Genomic DNA, 18956 nt, shown 5'->3' on the forward strand with positions numbered 1-18956 from the left:
CCATCTTTTTACTTTTAACCTATCCGCATCCTCAAACGTAAAATAGGCTTCTTATAGCAACACATAGTTTGGTCTTGCCTTTTTAATCCTACCTTAACATGTCTGCCTTTTAATTGGAGTGTTTAGATGACCTTAAATTTTATGTAATTATTGATATCTCTAAATTTAAACTTACATCAATGCTATTTTAATTTTTTTGCCATGTGGTTTTTTGTTTTTTGGTTGTAATTTCCTGTATTAGCTTTTGCTTTTTTGTTTTATTTTTTCTTAGTTGCTCTAGGATTTACATTATACATGTTAAACTTATCATAGTCTACCTTCAAGTAATATTATAGCACTTCACTTATATTACTTAAGAATCTTACAATAGTATACTTCCATTTCTCCTCTCTCAGGCTTTGTATATTGTTGCCATACATGTTATTTCTGCATATCTTTTAAACCCCAAATATGTTATTATTATTTTATCTTGAAATAGTCAATTATAAGCCCAAGAAGGAATATCAGGAACCAGATTTACCCTCCCATTCAACACAATACATTTTTTAAAACATACACAAAATATAAAAAACAACACTTTGAAAGACATTGGACACCAGGCACTTAAGAAGTATTATCTCTGGGAAACAGGAAATAAAGCAGGCGAGCCCTCCCTTTGCTGCAGCTTATTTCCCTGAAAGAGTTTTCAGCCTCTGATGCAGGGAGGAAGAATCCAGGCAGAACCTAGTGGACTCCCTAAGTTCAGAGGACAAAGCTAACATCTTAATCTTTAGAAACATGATAGAATTGTCAAAAGTCCATACATTGAGAAGTGAGAGGCCTGATTTTATTACTGCAGCAACAGTTAAAAAAAAAAAAAACCTTCCATTAAAAACTAAATAACAAAAAGCATAAGTCCTGGGGACTTACATCATTACCAATACTAGATGTTATCTTTTTACTGATTTGTCTACTCTGAAAGATAAGTCAAATCATCTCATTTTCTGTCATCAAATTCCCATTTTGATTTCTTCTTTGACCCAAAGGTTATTTTGACATATATTATTTTTCAAATATTTGGAGATTTTGCATATTTCTGTTATTGATAACCTTCCCCAGAGATAATACTCCTTAAGTGACTGGTGTCCAATGTCTTTCAAAGTGTTGTTTTTTATATTTTGTGTATGTTTTTAAAATTTTATTGTGTTGGATGGGAGGGTAAATCTGGTTCCTGATACTCTTTCTTGGGCCTATAATTGACTATTTCAAGATAAAATAATAATAACATATTTGGGGTTTAAATGATATGCAGAAATAACATGTATGGCAAAAATACACAAAGGCCGAGAGAGGAGAAATGGAAGTATACTGTTGTAAGATTCTTACAATATAAGTGAAGTGCTGTAATATTGCTTGAAGGTAGACTGTGATAAGTTTAACATGTATAATGTAAATCCTAGAGCAACTAAGAAAAAATAAAACAAAAAAGCAAAAGCTAATACAGGAAATTACAACCAAAAAAAACCGCTTGGCAAAAAAATTAAAATAGCATTGATCTAAGTTTAAATTTAGAGATATCAATAATTACATAAAATTTAAGGTCATCTAAACACTCCAATTAAAAGGCAGACATGTTAAGGTAGGATTAAAAAGGCAAGACCAAACTATGTGTTGCTGTAAGAAGCCTATTTTATGTAAGGAAAGGGGCATTATGATGTTGGCAGGAATATAAAACTGTGTGATTTTTTAGGAGTTATTTGGAGGTATATATCAAAATTTAAAAGGCCCTTGCCCTCTGATCCAGCAGTTTCACTTTCAGGAATCTATCTTCCAGTATGGTTGTAGAAATTAATAGGTATGTAGAGACTCATAGCTGTATTATATAGTAAAAAATAGAAAATATTATCGCTGTCCGTCAGTAAGGGATTGGGTAAATAAAGCACATATAGGGTCAAAATATCTAATATCCTGAACAAAATTACCAAAAAAACCCCAAACTTACTTCTTTAGCCTTTGTTCCTGCCAATTTTTCTTTCTCTAGGCTCTGGATACCTTGCCCCATGTGTACCTTTATTTTTAGAGGGACCAATGGAGGAGCTGGTTGTCTTTTAACTTCTATCCATTCTAGGTATTTCCCCCTTCATAATACTTGGGCCAGAAACAGGGAGTTGGCCTCTGACTAAAGCTGCAGTTTAGGCCTTAAACAGAAGCACTTGAATGTCTCTTGTCTCATCTGTCCCCTGTAAAGAAGGAGGCCCCAACCACCAATGCTCTCACCTTCACACAGCATTGCCTCTGAAGCAGCCTGCAGCTCACAGCAGAACTGGGAGATCTAGGTTTATCAGTGCCTGGCATGTAAGACAAGCTCCTTGTGGGTGAGCTGTTTGCTTGCTGTGGTACTTTCTCTTCAGCAACAACTTAAAAGCCAGAGTTGTCACCAGGAAAGAGCCTGAAGGCCTTCTCTCCATTGCCTCCTGTTTCTGTGACATAAAATCACCTGGGAACTTTACAGACACTGCCTCAGCTAAGTGATTAAGGCCAATATCTACAGTCATAAATCATGCTGATAGTATGGACCTGTATCCATTTCCTAGGCTGCCGTAACAAGTACCAAAGACTGGGAGGCTTAAAAAAACAGAAATTTATTTTTTCACAGTTCTGGAGGCTAGAAGTTTGAAATCAAGATGTCGACAGTGTCATGCTCTCTCTGACAGCTCTAGGGGAGAATCCGTCCTTGACTATTCTAGCTTTTGGTGCTTGCCAGCAATTCATGATGTTCATTCTACATGCACCACTCAAATCATACGGCTGTCTTCTCCCTGCGTATCTTCACATAATCTTCTCTCTGTACCTGTTTCTGTGTCCAACGTTCCCTTTTCTATAAGGACACCAGCCATATTGGATTACAGCCAGGGGATATCGTTGAATAATTTCATTATCTCTGTGAACACCTTATTTCCAAATAAGGTCACATTCTGAGGTACTGTGAGTTGGAGCCTAAACAGATCTCTTTTGGAGGGACACAATTCAACTTTTGGTATGCTGTGATGAAAATGGCTGTTTACCTTTCTGTCTTCCTCTTAATAATCCATAACTCCAGTATAATGATGAGAAAATCATCACACAAATTCTGACTGAGTAGAGTAGAGAGGCGCCCTACAACATATGTGGCAAAACTCCTCAAAACCGTCAAGGTCATTGAAAACAAGAAAAGTTTCACCTCCTTTGAGAATGAAAGGAAAAAAAAAAAGAAAAGCATGAGAAATTGACATTGCCAAGAAGCCTAAGGAGATATGACAACTAAATGCAATGTAGTATTGTGGATGGGATCCTGGAACAGAAAAAGGGCACTAGTAAAAATTAAGAAAATCTAAATAAACTGTAGACTTCAGTTAATAATAACATATGAATATTGGCTCATTAATTATAGTACTGTAAGATGTTAATAGGAAAAACTAGACGCAGTTTGACTTCTGTGCACCCACAGGCTGAACACCACATGGAAGCTGCCAAGGCTTGGGGCTTCCACCCTCTGAAGCCACAGCCTGAACTCTATGTTGGCCCCTTTCAGCCACAGCTGGAGTGACTGAGACATGGGGCACCAAGTACCTAGACTGCACACAGCATGGGGACCTGTGTTGACTGCCCTGCTGGATTTCAAACTTGCGTGGTGCAAAACTCTGTGTACTACTTAATTTTTCTGTAAAGTTAAAATGTTCTAAAAAATAAAATTTATGGCTGGGCATGGTGGCTCACGCCTATAATCCCAGCACTTTGGGAAGCCGAGGCGGGCGGATCACGAGGTTAGGAGATCGAGACCATCCTGGCCAACATGGTAAAACCCCGTGTCTACCAAAAACTACAAAAATTAGCTGGGCATGGTGACACATGCCTGTAATCCCAGCTATTTGGGAGGCTGAGGCAGGATAATTGCTTGAACCAGGGAGTCGGAGGTTGCAGTGAGCTGAGATAGTGCCACTGCACTCCTGCCTGGTGACAGAGTGAGACTCTATCTAAAAAAAAAAAAAAAGTTTATTTTTAAAAAGGGAATTTGATAGCACATCAGAATTTGTGGAAGGCTGCTAAAGCAGTACTTGGGAAGTTTATAGCAATAAACTACATCTCTTTATATTGGAAAAGGAGAAAGTTTTCAAATCAATAGCTTCAGCTTCCAATTTTAGGACACTAGAAAAAGAAGAGCAAATAAAACCCAAAGAAATAAAATAATAAACATTAAAGTGCATATCAATGAAACAGAAAACAAAAAGAATAGAAAAATTTAACGAAACCAAAATTTTGTTGTTTTAGAAGATCAATAAAATTGCTAAACTCCAGCAAGACCATTCAGGAAAAAAAAAGCAGGTAATATACACAAATGACCAATATCAGTAATCAGACTTGATATCACTACAAATTCTAAAGATATTAAAAGGTAATGAGAATATGTTTTTATTGATAAATAATATCTGTACATATTCTTATAGTATATGTGGTAATGTGATACATTTATATAATGTGTAAAGATAAAGTCAAGGTAATTGGGATATCTATCACCTTAAATATTTACCTTTTCTTTATGCTAGGTACATGATATGGTTTGGCTGCGTCCCCACCCAAATCTCAACTTTAATTGTATCTCCCAGAATTCCCACGTGTTGTGGGAGGGACCCAGTGAGAGGTAATTGAATCATGGGGGCCAGCCTTTCCTGTGCTATTCTCGTGGTAGTGAATAAGTCTCACAAGGTCTGCTGGTTTTATCTGGGGTTTCCGCTTTTGCTTCTTCCTCATTTTCTCTTGCCACCACTATGTAAGAAGTGACTTTTGCCTTCCGCATGATTCTGAGGCCTCCTCAGCCATGTGGAACTGTAAGTCCAATGAAACCTCTTTTTGTTCCCAGTTTCAGGTATATCTTTATCAGCCACATGAAAATAGACTAATACAATAAATTGGTACCAGTAGAGTGGGACATTGCCGAAAAGATACCCGAAAATGTGGAAGTGACTTTGGAACTGGGTAACAGGCAGCGGTTCGAACAGTTTGGAGGGCTCAGAAGAAGACAGGAAAATGTGGGAAAGTTTGGAACCTCCTAGAAACTTGTTGAATGGCTTTGACAAATATGCTGATAGTGATATGAACAATAAAGTCCAGGCTGAGGTGGTCTCAGATGGAGATGAGAAACTTGGAGAGTGCAGCAAAGGTGACTCTTGTTATGTTTTAGCAAAAAGACTGGCAGGATGTTGTCTCTGCCCTAGAGATTTGTGGAACTTTGAACTTAAGAGAGATGATTTAGGGTATCTGGCAGAAGAAATTTCTAAACAGCAAAGTGTTCAAAAGGTGACTTGGGTGCTATTAAAAGCATCCCATTTTAAAAGAGAAACAGAGCATAAAAGTTCAGAAAATTTGCAGCCTGATGATGCAGTCGAAAAGAAAAACCCATTTTCTTAGGAGAAATTCAAGCCGGCTACAGAAACTTGCATAAGTAGCAAGGAGCCTAATGTTAATCCCCAAGACAATGGGGAAAATGTCTCCAGGGCATGTTAGGGACCTTCATGGCAGCCCCTCCCATCACAGGCCCAGAGGCCCAGAAGGAAAAAGTGGTTTCATGGGCCAGGCCCAGGGTCCCCATACTGTGTGCAGCCTAGGGACTTGGTGCTCTATGTCCCAGTCACTCCAGCCATGGCTGAAAGGGGCCAACGTGGAGCTCAGGCTATGGCTCCAGAGGGTGGAAGCCCCAGGCGTTGGCTTCCATGTGGTGTTGAGCCTGTGGGTACACAGAAGTCAAGAATTGGGGTTTGGGAACCTCCGCCTAGATTTCAGATGTATGGAAACACCTGGATGCCCAGGCAAAAGATCACAGTGGGGCGGGGCCCTCATGGAGAACGTCTGCTAGGGCAGTGCAGAAGGGAAATGTGGGGTCAGAACACCCATATAGAGTCCCTACTAGGGCACTGCCTAGTGGAGCTGTGAGAATAAGGCCACCATCCTCCAGACCCCAGAATGGCAGATCCACAGACAGCTTGCACCATGCACCTGGAAAAGCCACAGACACTCAGTGCCAGCCTGTGAAAGCAGGCAGGAGAGAGGCACCCTGCAAAGCCACAAGGATGGAGCTGCCCAAGACCATGGAAATCCACGTCTGGCATCAGTGTGACCTGGATGTGAGACATAGAGTCAAAGGGGGTCACTCTGGAGCTTTAAAATTTGACTGCCCTGTTGGATTTCAAACTTGCATGGGGCTATAATGCCTTTGATTTGGCCAACTTCTCCCATTTGGAATGGCTGCATTTACCCAATACCTGTACCCCCATTGTATCTAGGAAGTAACTAGCTTGCTTTTTATTTTACAGGCTTATAAGCAGAAGGGACTTGCCTTGTCTCAAATGAGACTTTGGACTGTGGACTTTTGGGTTAATGCTAAAATGAGTTAAAACTCTGGGGGACTGTTGGGAAGGCATGATTGATTTTGAAATGTGAGGACATGAGATTTGGAGGGGCCAGGGTGGAATGATATGGTTTGGCTGTGTCCTCACCCAAATCTCAACTTGAATTGTATCTTCCAGAATTCCCACGTGTTATGGGAGGGACACAGGGGGAGGTAATTGAATCATGCGGGCCAGTCTTTGCTGTGCTAGTCTCATCATAGTGAGTAAGTTTCATGAAATCTGATGGGTTTATCAGCAGCTTCTGCTTTTGCTGCTTCCTCATTTTCTCCTGCTGCTGCCATGTAAGAAGTCTCTTTTTCCTCCTGCCATGATCCTGAGGCCTCCTCAGCCATGTGGAACTCTGAGTCCAATGAAACCTCTTTTTGTTCCCACTTTTGGGTGTGTCTTTATCAGCAGCATTCCTGGGTGACAGCTGGACCACTCCAGAGATCTGCTCTACCTCCCATCTCTAAGCTGATATTAAGCTAATTTTATGACTCTTTGCCTACTGTGTGTGTGAGAGATGAAATTCTTTCCTTGGTACGTTCCCAGTTATGCCCCAGGATGTATAGGTTCTCAGAGACACCTGCTCCTTGGGTGGGCACCATGGCCTTTGCACATTGATCAGACTTCAGGGTTCAAGCGATGGATAAACATGCTTAAATAATCAGGTGGGGGACTTATCACACTATAATGGTGAATAATCTTTTTTTTTTTTTTTTTGAAATGGGGTCTGGCTCTGTCACCCAGGCTAGAGTGCCATGGCTCAATCCTCTTGAGTAGCTGAGACTACAGGTGCACACCACCATGCCTGGCTAATTTTTTGTATTTTTAGTAGGGGCAGAGTTTCACCATGTTGCCCAGGCTGGTCTTGAACTCCTGGGCTCAAGCAATCCACCCACCTTAACCTCCCAAAGTGGTAGGATTATAGGCGTGAGCCACTGTGCCCAGCTGGTAAATAATCTTTCTAATGTGTTGTTGAATTCTGTTTGCTAGTATTTTGTTGAGGGTTTTGCATTATGTGCATCAGTGATATTAGCCAATAGTTTCTTTTTTGTTTGTTTTTGTCTGATTTTGGTATCAGGGCAATGCTGGCCTTTTAGAATGAGTTTGGAAATATTCTCTTCTCTTCAATTTTTTCAAGGAGTTTGAGTAGAATTGGTATTAGTTCTTTAAATGTTTGGTAGAATTCAAATGTGAATGCTTCAGGTCCTGAGCTTTTCTTTGATGGAGACATTTTATTATGGCTTTGATCTTGTTACTAGTTATTGGTTTGTTGAGATTTTCTGTTTATTCATGATTCAATCTTGGTAGGTTGTATGTGTCCAAAAATTTACCCATTTCTTCTAGGTTTTCCAATTTGTTGTTTGTGATAGCCTCTAATGATTCTTTGTATTTTCGTGGTCTCAATTGTTATGTCTCTTTTCATTTCTGATGTTCTTTATCTGAGTCATCTCTCTTTTTTCTTAGTCTAACCAAAGGTTTGTCAATATTGTGTATCTTTTCATAAAACCGACTTTTCATTTCATTTATCTTTTGTATTTTTCAGTCTCAATTTCTTTTATTTCTGCTCTACTCTTTATTGTTTATTTTCTTTTAGTAATTTGGGGTTTGGCTTGTTCTTGCTTTTCTAATCCCTTGAGGTGCATTGTTAGGTTGTTAATTGTTAGACTTTTTACTTTTTTCATGTATGCATATATTGCTATAAACTTCCCTCTTACTAATGCTTTTGCTATATCGCATAGATTTGGGTATGTTGTAGTTCCATTTTCATTTGTTTCATTAAATTTTTTAATTTCCTTCTTAATTTCTTCATTGACCCATTGGTTGTGCAGGAGCATGTTGTTTAATTTCTAGGTGCTCGTATAGTTTCTGAGGTTCCTTTTGTTATTGATTTCTAGTTTAATTCCATTGTGGTCAGAAAAGATACTTGAAATGGTTTTGACTTTTTAAAATTTGTTGAGATTTGTTTTGTAGCCTTAAATATGGTCTATTATGGAGAACATGCCATATGCTGATGAAAAGAATATGTATTCTGCAGAAGTTGGGTAAAATATTCTTAAATGTCTGTAAGCTCCATTTGGTCTATAATGCAGTTTAAATCTGAGGTTTGTTGATTTTCTGTCTACATGATCTGTCCATTGCTGAGAGTGGGGTGCTAAAATTCCCTAATGTTAGTATATTGCAGTCTCTCTCTCCCTTTAGATCTATTAAAGTTTGATTTATTTACTTGGGTGCTGTGGTATTGGGGGCATAGATGTTTATAATTGTTTTATTCTGTTGCTGAATTGACCCCTTTATCATGATATAGTGACTTTGTCTTTTATTACAGTCTTTAACTTGTAGTCTATAGTCTATTTTATCTGATATAAGCATAGTTACTCCTGCTTTTTTTTTGGTTTCCACTTGCATGTAATCTTTTTCCATCCCTTCAATTTCAGTGTATGTGTGTCTTTATAGGTGAAGTACATTTTCGTAGGTAGCATATAGTTGGGTCATGTTTCTTTATCTATTTAGCCATTCTGTGTCTTTTAACTGGAGAAATGAGTTGACTTACATTCAATTTTTGTTTCTTTGGTTGGTTGGTTTTGTTTTTTTTTTTAGAGACAGGGTCTTGCCCTGCCACCCAGGCTGGAATGTAGTGGTGCAATTACAGCTTGCTGCAGCCTCTGCATCCTGGGCTCAAGCAATCCTCCCACTTCAGCCTCCTGGGTAGCTGGGACTACAGGCATGTGCTACCACTCATGGCTAATTTAAACGGGGTTTCACCATGTTGCCCAGGCTGGTCTTGAACTATGGGGCTCAAGCAATCCTCCTGCCTCAGCCTTCCCAAGTGCTGGGATCACAGGTGTGAGCCACCATGCCCAGCCTCTGTTACTATTGATTAGTAAGGATTTACTACTGCCATTTTGTTGCTTGTTTTCTGGTTGTCTTGTAACTCCTCTTTCCCTTTCTTTCTTTTATTTTTTATTTTTTTTACTGTCTTCCTTTGTGGTTAAGTGATTTTCTCTTGTGGTATGTTTTAATTCACTGCTTTTGATTTTTATTAACTATATTATAGGTTTTTGCACTGTGGTTACCAAGAGACTTACAAAAAACATCATATAGGTACAACAAGTTATTTTAAAGAAGTGACAACTTATATCACACACACAAAAATAGAAACTATAAAACTTTAAAAATAATGCTACATTTTAACTTCATCTCTCCCACTTTTTGACCTTCTTTCTTTTTCAATTTATATGTTTTATATTGCCTATCCCTTAACAAGTTGCTGTAGTTTTTATTGTTTTTGATAGATTTGTCTTTTAGGCTTCATACTACAGTTATGAATGGGTTGCACACTACAATTACAGTAGAGTATTCTGTTTGTCTATATACTTAATTTAGCCAGTGGATTTTATACCTTCAAGTGTTTTCTTTTTGCACATTAAACTTTTTTTTCTTCTTTCAGACTGAAGAATGTGCTTTAGTATTTCTTGTAAGATAGGTCTGGTGGTGGTGAATTCTCTCAGCTTTTGTTTGTCTGTGAAAGATTTTACTCTCCTTCACATTTGAAGGATAAATTCGCTGGGTATAGTATTATTTATTTATTTATTTATTTTGAGACGGAGTCTTACTCTCTGTCGCCCAGACTGGAGTGCAGTGGTGCGATCTCAGCTCACTACAACCTCTGCCTCCTGGGTTCAAGTGATTCTCCTGCCTCAGCCTCCCAAGTAGCTGGGACTACAGGCACGCATCACCATGCCTGGCTAATTGTTTGTATTTTTAGTAGAGACGAGGTTTCACCATGTTAGCCAGGATGGTCTCAAGCTCCTGAACTTGTGATCCGCCCACCTCAGCCTCCCAAAGTGCTGGGATTATAAGCGTGAGCCACCACACCCGACCCAGGGTATAGTATTCTAGAATGGCAGAGGTCTCTTTCTTTCAGCACTTTGAAAAGATCATCCCACTCCTGTTTTTGTTGAGAAGTGTGTTGCAAGATAAATTGGAGCTCCTTTATATGTTATTTACCTCTTTTCTCTGCTGCTTTTAGGATCCTCTCTTTTTTCTTGACCTTTGAAAATTGGTTATTATATGCCTGGGTATAGTTTTATTTTGGTTGAATCTGTTTGGTCCTTCTGACCCTCTTGTACCTAGATATATATTTTTTCTCAAGTTTTGTAAAATTTTCTTTTAATTATTTCTTTGAATAAGCTTTCTACCCTTTGCTCTTGCTCAGCTCCCTCTCAAACACCAATAATTGTATTTTTTTGGATTTGGCCTTTTGAGGTAATTTTCTGTATCTTTTAGGCAATCTTCATTCTTTTCTTTTTTTTTCTTATTTCTCTGCTGACTGTGCATTTTCAAATAGCCTATCTTCGAGATCACTGATTCTTTTCTCCACTTGATTCATTCTGCTATTGAAAGCCTCTAATGAATTTTCCAGTCCAGCACATGTATTTCTGTTTTAATATTCCTGTTTGATTTTTTAAAAATTATTTTAATCTCTTTGTTAAATTTCCCTGATAACTGTCTGAATTGCTTCTCTGTGTTATCTCGAAGATCACTGCATTTCCTTAAAACTGCTATTTCAAATTCCTGGTCAGATACCTCACAAATTGTTGTTTCATTAGGGTTAGTCACCAGTTCCTTACTTTGTCCATTCAGGGATGTCATGGGCCCCTGTTTGCTGTTGTTCCTTATGGATATAAGTCTATGTCTTGCATTGAATGATTATTTATTTATTCCAGTGTTCTCTATCTGGCTTTTTAAAATTTTATTAAATATGTTAGTATAGAGAGTCTTTGTAATTTACCTGTTGAATTTTTTTCACAAGGTCTCTGCCTCCTTGTTGGCCCCTGATGGTGCCTTAAGCCCAGGTTTGCCTCAGCTCTAGTAAACAATCAGCATGATGCTAATCTCAAATGGGGGAGCACCCAGAGGGAATATCCCAGCTGTGTGGGGAGACTAACTAGGAGTTCATGCCTAGGAGAACTCCTACAGCATGGTGCTGCTGAACAGCCACTCTGACTTGGCATCTCCTTTGCACAAGTTACAGAACAGAGTTTCCAGGGCTGGGAATGGTAGTCCTATATCCCCCATTGTTCTGGGTGACCTTAGGGGTATTTCTCACCTCAGACACTTGCAATTCTTCCCATGGGTTGAAGTAGAGACAGGTCACCTGCCAGGGAACCCAAAATAATGAGGAAACTAATTGCCCAACTTGACCTCACTTATTCCAGTGTAGAAACTGTGAGTCAGGGGAAATTTTCCACATGGTTAGTGCTGGGCAGATTGAGGTGAGAGGCATTGTGGATGTGTAAGTTTGATTCTTTTATCATCTTCTCAGTTTTTTCACTTCTCTGTGGCCCCAAGAACAGTCTCATTCTCATATTTCAGTTCTGATATATGGCTGGTGATAGTCTTGGTACTGTATACTTGTTTTGGGGCTTTTTGTGGGGGTGAGTTGTAAAGCCAGCTTGCTTCTATGCCACCATTTTGGAACCCAATAAGGGAATATTATGAAAACTTTTCTGTCAATAAATTTAACATAGATGAAATTGACAAATTCCTTGAAAGACAAATTACCAAAGATCACTCAAAAAGAAATAGATATCCTGAATTGCCTTATATCTATTAAAGGAATTTAATTCCTTCCTATAGAGAAAACTCCAGGTTCATGTGTCTTCACTATTGAATTCTACCAGGAATTGATTGACAAAGTAACTTCAATTCTACAGAAAACTCTTGCAGAAAATAGAAGAAGAGAGAATACTTCCTGTCTCATTTTATGAGACAAGCATTGCCCTAATACCAAAATCAAACATAAGAAAGGAAAGCTATAGTCCAATATCTCATATCAATAAAAAGCAAAACACCTTAACAAAATACTAGTAAACCGAATCTAGCAATACATGAAAATGAATTATACCATGACTAGTGGAGGTTATCCTAAAAATGCAAAGTTGTTCAGCATTCAAAAAACAAAGTATTTAACTAGCTCAAAAGACTGAAAAAGAGAAAGAACATTATAGTTACCTAAATGGGTACAGAAAAGGCATTTGAGAAAATTGAACATGCATTCATGATGTTAAAAAGCAAACTCTCAGCAAACTGGGGATAAAAGGAAATTTTTTCAACCTGATAAAAGGCATCTATGGAAAAACTAAGCACTAAAATCACACTTAATGGTGAAAGGCTGAATGTTTTCCCTAATGTTAAAAAACAGGGCAAGGATTTCCACCCTCACCATTTCTGTTGAGCATTATAATGGAGGTACTAGCCAGTGCAACCAGGCAAGCAGGCAATAAAAAGAAATAAAAAGCATACAGATTGGAAAGGAAAAATTAAAGCTGTCTTGTTCACAGATAACATGATCACATTTATGTAGAAAATCCTAAGGGATTGGAAAAAAAGCTATTAGAATTGACGAGAGACCTAGTAACAGAATATAAAAATCTATCGTGTTTCTGTATACTAAGAATGAACAATTGAGAATTCAAATTTAAAATATTGTTTATAACAGCAACAATAATATAAAATACTCTGGAATAGATTTAGTAAAATGTGTGCAATTCTTCTACACTAGAAACTATGATATATTGCTCAAATAAATTAAAGAATACCTCAATGAAAGACATATTATGTTCATGAATCACAAGGGTCAATATTGTTAAAACATCAGTTTTCTCCAAATTTTTCTATCAGTTGCATAAAATCTCAGTCAAAATCCTATCAGGCTTTTGATAGAAATTGAACAATTAAATCCAAATTGTATATGAAAATGCGAAGACCTTAAAAAGCAAAAAACTTTGAAAAAAGAACAAAGTTAGAGAGCTAATACTATCTAATTTCAAGACATTATAAAGCTACAATAATCAAAACACTATACTATTGCCTTAAAAACAGAGAATAGTTAAGTTGACCAGAATAGAAAGTCCAGAAGTGAAACCACACATATATGGATAATTAATTTTTTACTAAGGCACAAAGGCAATTCAATGGAAAACTGATAATCTTTTTAGTAAATGATACTGGGACAACTGGATATTCATATGCAAAAAACTTTGATCTATAATTCATGTCATACACAAATTAACTCAAAATGAATTATACACCTAAAACTGTAAAATCGAAAACTATAGAACATCTAGAAGGAAAGTTAAAAGAAAATCTTTGTTACCTTCAGTCAGGCAAAGATTTGCTAAAATCTTATGGATCACCAAAAGCATTATCCATAAAAGAATAAATTGACAAACTGAACCTCATGAAAATTTAAAACGTCTTTTCTTCAAAATATGCACTTAAAAGAATGAATCTTGGAGAAAATCTTTGCAAAGCATATGTATGATAAGGGACTTGTTTCCAGAACATACACAGAGAACTCAAAATTCCATAATATGAAAAAAATCTGATATAAAATTTGCAAAAGGTATTTGTGAAATTGATATTCCACTAATGAGGAAATCTGGATAGCACATAAGCACATGAAAAGATGCTCAACATTATTAGTCATTAGGAAAATGCAAGTTAAAATCACAATTAGGTACCACTACATACTTGTTGGAATGATAAATGTTGAAAAGACTGACTGATATGGTTTTGATGTATATCCCCTCCAAATCTCATGTTGAAATGTAATTTCCAGTGTTGAAGGTGGGGCCTAGTGGGAGGTGTTTGGGTCATGGGGGCAGATCCCTCATTAATGGCTTAATATCATCCTCACAGTAATGAGTGAGTTCTTGCTCTGTGTTCATGCAAGACCTGGTTGTTTGAGAGTGTGGCACTTCTCCGTTCTTGCTCCCTCTCTCATCATGTGACATGCCCACTCCTCCTTTGCCTTCTGCCATGATTGGAAGCTTCCTGAGACCTTACCAGAAGCAGATGCCAGTACCATGCTTCTCATGTAGCCTGTAGAACTGTGAGCCAAAAGAAACCTCTTTTCTTCATAAATTACCCAGCCTCAGGTATTCCTTTTGAGTGACCCAAAATGGCCTAACATAGAAAACTGATACCAAGGAGTAGGGTATTGATATAAAGATACCTGAAGGTGTGGAAGCAGCAGAGGTTGGAATAATTTGGAGGGCTCAGAAGAAGACAGGAAGGCGAGGAAACTTTTGGAACTTCTTAGAGATTTGTAAGCAGTTATGACCAAAATGCTGATAGTGGTATGGACAGTGAAGTCCAGGCTGATGGCTTCTCAGATGGAAATGAAGGAATTTATTGGGAACTGGAGTAAAGGTCACACTTGTTATGCCCTAGCAAAGAGCTTGGCTGCCTTGTGTCCATGTCCTAGGGCTTTGTAGAAGGCTGAACTTAAGGTATCTGGCAGAACAAATTTCTAAGTAGCAAGGCATTTAAGAAACAATGTGGCTGCTTCTAATAGCCTACAATCAGATATAAGAGCAAAGAAATGACCTAAGGTTGGAACTTATAATTAAATGGGAAGCAGAGCATAAAAGTTTAGAAAATTTGCAGCCTATGTGATAGAGAAAGAAAAGGTGCTTTCAGGAAAGGAATTCAAGCAGCCTGAGGAGCAACCATTTGCTGGAGAGATTTGCATAACTAAAGGCAGCCAAGTGCTAAAGGTCAAAACAATGGGAAAAGAGCCTTGAAGGAATTTCAGAAATCTCCAAGGCAGCTCTCCCATCACAGGCCAAGAGGCCTAGGAGGAAAAAATGGTTTCAGGCGTTAGAAATCTCCAAGGCAGCTCTCCCATCACAGGCCAAGAGGCCTAGGAGGAAAAAATGGTTTCAGGCATTAGGCCTGGGGCCCTGCTGCCCTGCTCAGTCTCAGGAGGCTGCTCCCCACATTCTGGGAGCCCCAGCTCCAGCCATAGCTCAAAGAGCCCCAGATAAAGCTTGGGCTGCCACTTTGGAGACTGCAAACCACCATGAACCTTGGCAATTTTCACATGGTGTTAAGTTTGCAGGAGCACAGAATGCAAGAGTTAAGGAGGCTTGGCAGCTTCTCCCTAGATTTCAGAGGATGAACAGGAAAGCCTGGGTCCTCAGGCAGAAGCCTGTTGCAGGGGTGGAGCCCCCCCACACAGTCCCCACCAGGGCACTGACTACTGGAGCTATGGGAAGGGACCTGTCACCTCCAGACCCAGAAGGGTAGAGCCACTGGTAGCTTGCACCCTAAGCCTCAAAAAGCCTAAGGCACTCAATTCCAACCTTGAGAGCAGCCATAGAGGCTGCACCTGGCCAACTCACCCTTGAAGCCTTGAACTCCTGGGTTTAAGGGATCCTCCTACCTCAGCCTCCTGAGTAGCTGGGGTTACAGGCATGTGCCAGGCAAGGGGCAGAGCTACCCAAAGCCTTAGAGGTTGGAACAGTTGGGAGAGCTCAGAAGAAGACAGGAAAATGTTGGAAGGTTTGGAACTTCCTAGAGACTTGTTAGAATGACTTTGACCAAAATGCTGATAATGATATGGACAATGAAATCCAGGCTAAGGTGGTCTCAGATAGAGGTGAGGAACTTGTTGGGAACTGGAGCAAAGGTGACTCTTGTTATGTTTTAGCAAAGAGACTGGCAGCATTTTGCTCCTGCCCTAGAGATTTGTGGAACTTTGAACTTGAGAGAGATGATTTAGGTTATCTGGCAGAAGAAATTTCTAAGCAGCAAAGCATTCAAGAGGTGACTTGGGTGCTGTTAAAGGCATTCAGTTTTATAAGGGAAGTAGAGCATAAAAGTTCAGAAAATTTGCAGCCTGACAATGCAATAGAAAAGAAAATCCCATTTTCTGAGGAGAAATTCAAGTCAGCTGCAGAAATTTGCATAAGTAACGAGGTGCCAAATGTTAATCACCAAGACAATGGCGGAAATGTCTCCAGGCCATGTCAGAGGTCTTCCTGGCAACCCCTTCCATCACAGGCCTGGAGGCCTAGGAGGAAAAAGTGGCTTCATGAGCCAAGCCCAGGGTCTCTGTGCTGTGTGCAGCCTAGGGACTTGGTGCCCTGAGTCTCAGCCACTCCAGCCATGCTGAAAGGGGCCAATGTAGAGCTTGGGCCGTGGCTTCAGAGGGTGCAAACCCCAAACCTTCACAACTTCCACATGGTGTTGAGCCTGCAAGTGCACAGAAGTCAAGAATTGGGGTTTGGGAACCTCTGCTTAGATTTCACAAGTTGTATGGAAATGCCTGGATATCCAGGCTGAAGTTTGTTGCAGGGGCGGGGCTCTCATGGATGACCTCTGCTAGAGCAGTGCAGAAGGGAAATGTGGGGTCAGAACCCCCACACAGAGTCCCTACTGGGGCACTGCCTAGTGGAGCTGTGAGAAGAGGGCCACTGTCCTCTAGACCCTAGACTGGTAGATTTACTGACAGCTTGCACCATGCACTTGGAAAAGCCACACTCAATGCCAGCTCATGTAGGCAGCTGGGAGGGTAGCTATACCCTGCAAAGCCACTGGGCTGGAGCTGCCCAAGACCATGGGAACCCACCTCTTGCATCAGTATGATCTAGATGTGAGACATGGAGTCAAAGGAGATCACTTTGGAGCTTTACAATTTGTCTACCCTGCTGGAATTCGAACTTGCATGGAGCCTTTATCCCTTTGGCCAATTTCTCCCATTCAGAATGGTTGTATTTACCCAATGCCTGTATCCCCATTGTATCTAAGAGGTAACTAACTTGCTTTTGATTTTACAGACTCATAGGTAGAAGGGACTTGCCTTACCTTGTCTCAGATGAGACTTAGGACTGTGGAATATTGAGTTAATGCTGAAATGAATTAAGACTCTGGGGGACTTTTGGGAAGGCATGATTGGTTTTGAAATGTGAGGACATGAGATTTGGGAGGAGCCAGGGGCAGAATGATATGGTTTGGCTGTGTCCCCATCCAAATCTCATCTTGAATCCCCACATGTTGTGGGAGGGACCCAGTGGGAGGTGATTGATCATGGGGGCAGGTCTTTCCCATGCTGTTCTCGTGATAGTGGATGGGTCTCACAAGATCTGATGGTTCTATAAGAGGGAGTTTCCCCGCACGAGCTCTCTCTCTTTGCCTGCTGCCATCTATGTAAGACATGACTTGGTCCTCCTTGCTTTCTGCCATGATTGTGAGGCTTCCCCAGCCACATAGAACTGTAAGTCAATTAAACCTCTTTCTTTTGTAAATTGCCCAATCTCAGTTATATCTTTATCAGCAGTGTGAAAATGGGCTATTACAGCTGGAAACAGACATCCCTGGGGAGCCTTTTAAATATTGAAACATGAATCCCATACCAGGGTGTTCTGGGGGCAGACCTGGACATTGGGTATTTATTTATTGATTTTTATTTAACTTTTAAGTTCAGGGGTACATGTGCAAGTTAGTTATAAGTAAACTTGTGTCATTAGGGTTTGTTGTAGAGATTATTTCATCACCCAAGTGTTAAGCCTAGTACTCATTAGATATCTTCCTGATTCTCTCCCTACTCCCACCCTTCACCCTCCAATAGGCCCCAATGTATGTTATTTCCATCTATGTATCCATGTGTCCTCATCATTTAGCACCTACTTATAAGTGAGAACATGCAGTATTTGGTTTTCTGTTCCCACATTAGTTTGCTAAGGACAATGGCCTCCAGCTCCACCCATGCTCCTGAAAAGGACATGATCCCATTCTTTTTTATGGCTGCATAGTATTCCATGGTGTATGTGTACCACGTTTTCTTTACACAGTCTACCATTGATGGACGTTTAGGTTGATTCCATGTCTTTGCTATTGTGAATACTGCAGCAATAAACATGCACGTACATGTGTTTTTATGACAGACTGATTTATTTTCCTTTGGATATATACCCAGAATTGCTGGCTAAAATGGTATGTCTGTTTTTAGGTCTTTGACAAATTGCCACACTGTTTTCCACAATGGTTGAACTAATTTACATTCCCACGAACAGTGTAAAAGCGTTCCTCTTTCTCCATAACCTCACCAGCATCTGTTATTTTTTGACTTTTTAATAACAGCCATTCTGACTGGTATGAGACAGTATCTCATTGTGGTTTTGGTTTGCATTCTGTAATGATCAGTGATGTTGAACTTTTGATGATCCCAACATCCAGATGAAAATGCAAAAAATTGACACCTTGATTTGAGCCTTGTGAGGTTACCTTCCAAGGTATTTAAAATTCCTAGGTATTTTATTCTTTTCATATGCTTCGTGGCTGCATACATGTTTCCTTTAGAAAAGTGTATGTTCATGTCCTTTACCCACTTTTTAATGCGGTTGCTTGTTTTCATGTAAATGTAAGTTCCTTATAGATGCTAAATATTAGACCTTTGTCAGATGCATAGTTTGCAAATATCTTCTCCCATTCTGTAGGTTGTCTGTTTACTGTGTTGATAGTTTCTTTTGTTGTGCAGAAGCTCTTTAGTTTAGTTAGATCTCATTTGTCAATTTTTGCTTTTATTGCAATTGCTTTTGGCATCTTTGTCATGAGTGCTTTGCCCATTTCTATGTCCAGAATGGTATTGCCTAGGTTGTCTTCCAGGGTTTTTATAGTTTTGGGTTTTACATTTAAGTCTTTAATCCATCTTGAATGATTTTTGTATATGGTGCAGGGAAGGGGTCCAGTTTCCATCTT

The sequence above is a fragment of the Pan troglodytes genome, chromosome 8 (genome assembly GCF_028858775.2).
Source record: "Pan troglodytes isolate AG18354 chromosome 8, NHGRI_mPanTro3-v2.0_pri, whole genome shotgun sequence".
Taxonomy (NCBI): domain Eukaryota; kingdom Metazoa; phylum Chordata; class Mammalia; order Primates; family Hominidae; genus Pan; species Pan troglodytes.